At 40.3% G+C, this 5,687-nt stretch overlaps 1 non-coding gene across 1 annotated transcript; it reads right to left on the bottom strand.

Annotated features, from left to right (window-relative positions):
* Positions 1-2,450: 2,450 nt before the first annotated feature.
* On the bottom strand, positions 2,451-2,557 carry LOC148571378 (small nucleolar RNA R71). Its single transcript, XR_015908827.1, has one exon. It is a non-coding gene; the product is annotated as a small nucleolar RNA R71 (small nucleolar RNA).
* Positions 2,558-5,687: the final 3,130 nt, after the last annotated feature.

The following is a 5,687-nucleotide window of genomic DNA, read 5'->3' on the forward strand; positions in this document are numbered from 1 at the left end:
TTTCCAGAGAGGGAGGTAGAATGCCAACTATATGGGCGTGCCACTTGGTGTCGAAGACGTGGCACGCCAGCTTTAAAAATCACTTGGGCGTGCCACTTGAGTCTAAGGCGTGGCACGCCATCATCACCAATAAAGCAAGAGAAGACCTGGGCGTGCCACTTGAGTTTTGGGCGTGGCACGCCAAGCAATGGAGCCAAGCACACGAGGGGTATGGCACGCCAGACCCTGGGCATGCCACGTTAGTTCAACTTTCCAAAGAGATAGATCAAGCATATAGCATGGGCGTGACACGCCAAACCCTGGGCGTGCCACACTAGTTCAATTTTTCAAAAGGGAGAAGAAAAGGTAAATGGCATGGGCGTGCCACTTAGGTTCGAAGGCGTGGCACACCAGGCTACCCAAGACTTTAGAGAACCCTGGGCATGCCACTTGGGCTCGAAGGCGTGGCACGCCAGGGTGGTCAATGAAGGGAGGCATGCCACTTGAGGATTTGGCATGGCACGCCAAGGCAGATTCAGAGTAAGGCATGGCACACCACTGAAACGCCAATCACACGCCAGCTGTGAGATCACGTTTATTAAGTTTCTTTTCCCTCCAAAATGTAATTTTCTTTTCACTTTTGTATTTTCCTTAATTGCTAGTGCTAGGAGTAGTATAAATACCCCTTGAAAGTACTGATAAAGGGGGTTAAGCTGTTGAGCTATTGGTTGAAGCATAGTTAGATTCACTTTTCCATCTCTTACTTTTTTCTAAGTTATGAGTAGCTAAATTCCCTCTCATTGAGAGAGGGAGATCTGTTGTACTTGATAGATTAATGATAGTGAATTTCTTCTTCTCTTCATCTTTTCTTTGATTTGCTAGAAGAAATTTCGTTCATCATGCTTATTGTTCAATCACCTTGGAAAAGTGGTTGAATGCAAAATAGGTTTCATGGGAACCTTGGAAAAGGAAACATGAAATCATGCTAGAAATCCCTTCTCACACTTGAGTAGGATCTGGATTTTGGTGTTTGGATATGGTGACATATAATCCTCCCTCTACTTGGACCTATGATGATGTGTGGTATAATCAGGGACCAAGCATATCTCTCTTCATGAGCAACTAGACCAAGGAATTGGCTATTGATCAAGATCTGAGAGATTGAGTCACCAAGGGATTGGGGCTCAATCAATCATGATTGCGAAGAGGTCAATGAGTTGCATAATTGAAGAGGATATGAGCTGGATTTAATCCAAAGAGACAACATCTCCTGATCCTAATGAATTCCCCTTTTCTTAACTTCCACCTTCTTTATAGCTTTCTTTATATTCTGCAAATCCCCATTCCCATTTACTTTAAGTCATTTATGTTTATGCACTCTACTTTTCTGCCATTTTCTGCTTTTATTTACTTTTGAGTCATTTAGATTTCTTCACATTTATAATTCTACAATCTCAATATATTCTGCTTAGCTTGACTAATTCACCAATTGATTAAAATTGCTCAAATCTACCAATCTCTGTGGATACGATCCCACTCCACTGTGGGTTATTACTTGAAGATAATTTTGGTGCGCTTGCCAAAAGAACAGATTCACCATTTTTATATGGGGAGTGAATTCGGCTCATCAAGTTTTATGGCGCCATTGCTGGGAATTGGTTTAAATTTGACAATGATTAAATTGATTGGAGAACTAGATTAAGCATTTGTTACCTTGTTATTTTCCTTTTAGCTCTTTAATTTTTCTGTCCATTCTGTTTCTTTGTTTTTACTTTGATTATCTTTGCTATTCATTGTTCATATTTCCATTCTTCTAACTGTTTGAATAATTGCATCAACCAAGCTAACCATTAATCTTAACTAGAGTGATTCTTTCACTTGTCCTCTACTTGCTGTTTGTTGAATGTATGACAGGTAGAAGAGGAGAAACTTCATCCTCTTTTGATAGTGAAATTGAGAGGACCTTCCTTAGATTAAGGAGGGAAGCAAGAGGCAAAGGCATAGTTGGAGAGGAACTAGTGGAGGAATATCTGAGAACCACCATGAATGACGAAGTGCAAGACAATGTTGGAGGAGATGTTGGAAATCATGTTGGGCAAGAGAGGAGAGTCTTAGGCTCCTACATCAACCTAAATCCAGGAAACTGTGGCAGCAGCATCCTAAAACCAACAATCCATGCTAATAACTTTGAGTTGAAACCTCAACTCGTCACACTTGTCCAGAACAACTGTTCATATGGAGGAAGTGCCCAGGAGGACCCAAACCAACATCTCACCACGTTCTTGAGGATCTATGACACTGTAAAGTCCAATGGTGTACACCCTGACACCTACAAGATACTTTTGTTCCCTTTCTCACTCAGAGATAAGGCAGCAAAGTGGTTAGAAGCATTTCCCAAGGAGAGCTTAACCACATGGGATGATGTTGTAAACAAATTTCTAGCAAGATTCAACCCTCCACAAAGAGTCAACAGGCTAAGAGCTGAGGTGCAAACTTTCAGACAGCAAGATGGTGAAACACTCTATGAGGCCTGGGAGAGGTTCAAAGACTTGAGAAGAAAATGCCCACCGGATATGTTCAATGAGTGGGTGCAACTACACATCTTCTATGAAGGGCTATCATATGAGTCAAAGCAATCATTAAATCATTCTTCAGGGGGCTCACTCAACAAGAAGAAAACCATTGAAGAAGCCATAGATGTCATTGAGACTATGGCTGAGAATGAGTACTTCTATGCTTCAGATAGAACTCAAAAGAGAGGAGTAATGGAGCTCAATTCAATGGATCTCCTGCTGGCCCAAAACAAACTGATCACTGCACAACTAGCAGCCTTGACCAAAAAGATGGAGAGCAATCAAGTCTCAGCCATTCAAGCCCAACCCCTTAACAAGAAGGAGATGCACCAGAAGTTGAAGGTGAATGGGAGCGAGCTAACTATGTGAACAATTCTAGACCACCTTATGATCCAAACTCCAAGACATACAACCCAGGTTGGAAGAACCACCCAAATTTTGGGTGGGGGAACCAACAAAGTCACAATCAAGACCATAGCAAGATGATGAATGAAACTCTCGCGCGATATAGAATTTTCATAAATAAATTCCCGTTGTAAGTATAGCTTCTAGATCGACAATTCCTTTCGTACAAAAGTTTGGTTGTCACAAGTAACAAAACCCAATAAATTTATAACCGAAGTATTCAAACCTCAGGTCGTCCTCTCAAGGAATTGCAGGGAGGTGTGATTTATTATTGATTATGGAATAAGGCGTGTTTTTGGGTTTTTGAAATAGAGATCAAGTAATTTAAATGGCAAGAAAAATAAATTAATAATTATAAAGAATCTCTTGGCAAGGTATAAGAACTAGGAATCCTATCCTAGTTATCCTTATCAGGTATGATGAGAATTGGATTTCGCTCCCACTTAGTTAACCTTTACTAAATAAAGGTAATTCAAGTGGACTAATAAACTTGATTCCTCAGTCCTAGTCAATTCCTATGGAAAGACTAGCTTTAAAGGGATCCGAATCAATCAGCAATCCTAATTTCCAATCAACTGCTGAGTCTGATAACTCAAGTGTTATCAATTATTTAACCAAAACCAAAAGGAGAAAAATCTAAATTATTTATATCATAAATAAAAGAAATCAATCTTAAATCTGAAATACCTCAAATTGCATTTAAACATAAATTCAAATCTAACATGGGACGGTTCATAAATCAAATTGGGAAAGTAAATAAACTAGTGATAAAGTACATAAAAGTAGAAGAGAAATTAAATTAAAGAACATTAAACCTGGTATAAAGAAATAACCATAAAATAAGAGAAATCCTAATTCCTAAAACCTAAGAGAGAGGAGAGAGCCTTTCTCTCTAAAAAAACGTCATCTAAAAACCTAAAATTGTGTATTATGAATGTTGTGTGAATTGTTCTATTCCCCGTTTTTGATTCTCCAATTTTCTGGCTTATATTCTGTGTTTCTAGCTTGGATTTGGGCCGAAAAAGGGTCCAGAAATTGCTGAGGGCGTTTTCTGCAGATTCCTACACATGGCGTCCGTCATGCGTGCGCGTGGGTCACGCGTTCACGTGGTTTGGAGTTTTTCCTTGTCACGCGTACGCGTCATTTGCGTTCTGCTCAAGGCACGCGTCCGCGTCGTCCACGCGTACGCGTCGCTGCCTTTTCTTCAAAACTCCATTTTTGTGCCTTCCTTCCATTTTTGTATGTTTCTTTTCTGTCCTCTAAGTCATTCCTGCCCTATAAAGCCTGAAAATACTTAACACACAGATCACAACATCGAATGGTAATAAAGCATAATTAAAATTAATATTTTTAAAGCATAGGAAACATGTTTTCACATATATTATAAAATAAGGAAGGAATAGTAAAACCATGCAATTTACATGAATAAGTGGGTGAAGGATTAATAAAAACACTCAATTGACCATAAAATACATCATAAAATAGGGGTTTATCACAAGTCATACCAATCCAATCAATACCACAATCATAACCGCAACCATCAATCAAGTAACAACAGACCCTACCACAAATCACAAAACACATTATACCATTCCACTCAACAAACAAACAAAAACCCCTACCAAGAAGCATCAACCCCAACCATGCAACCATGTGAAATCAAGAGCAACTTCGAGAGAGTAGAAGCTGCAATATCACAACTGTCATCACAGTTGACAGGAGCTATTTCCATTCTTTTGGAGAGACAAACACAAGCTGACAGAAGAATAGATGCCAACCCAGAAGAGTACAAATCGAATCTGAAGAATCAAGGCGCAACTATTTTAAAATTGGAAACACAAGTGGAGATTCTATCCAAGCAAATTCCAATGCCTACCCACACATTTCCCAGTGATACCATGGCCAACCCAAGAGGGGAACGCAAGGCCATCACACTTAAAAGCGGGAGGATTGTAGAAGTGGCAACCCTAAGCCAGAGTAACCAAGAATGAAGAAGAAAAGGCCCCTGCCCCTCCTCACCACAGCCAGTCTTGAAACCTTATGTGCCAAAGGCACCATACCCACAAAGGTTGAGGAAGGATGGGAAGGATAGCCAATTCTCTAGATTTTTAGAGATCTTCAAGAAGCTCCAAATCAACATACCATTTGCTGAGGCACTAGAGCAAATGCCATTTTATGCCAAGTTTTTGAAAGAGCTCATGACAAGAAAAAGAAACTAGGGAGAAAAAGAGACCATAATGCTAACTGAGGAATGTAGTGCCATCATACAAAAGTAGCTCCCTCAGAAAATGAAAGACCCAGGGAGTTTCCAAATCCCCTGCATCATATGGGATGTCAATATTGAGAAAGCCTTGGTGACTTGGGAGCTAGTATCAATCTCATGTCCCTAACCATGATGAAGAGGATGAAGATTGAGGAAGCCAAGCCAACAAGAATGGCACTCCAATTGGCTGACAGAACGTTCAAGTTCCCTCATGGGGTAGTGGAAGACTTGTTGGTGAAAGTGGGAGAATTCATTTTCCCAGCTGACTTTGTTGTGTTAGATATGGAAGAAGAGGCTAACACATCAATCATCCTAGGATGGCCGTTCCTAGCTACTGCTGGAGCCATCATGGATGTGCCAAAAGGGGAATTAGTCTTGAGGTTACATGAAGAGAAGATGGTCTTCAATGTCTTTAAGGAAATGAGTTATCCCAAGGAATCCATAGGAGAATGCATGATGGCAGACAC

Source organism: Arachis ipaensis, chromosome B3 (assembly GCF_059453495.1).
Source record: "Arachis ipaensis isolate K30076 ecotype BB chromosome B3, ASM5945349v1, whole genome shotgun sequence".
In the NCBI taxonomy this organism is placed as follows: domain Eukaryota; kingdom Viridiplantae; phylum Streptophyta; class Magnoliopsida; order Fabales; family Fabaceae; genus Arachis; species Arachis ipaensis.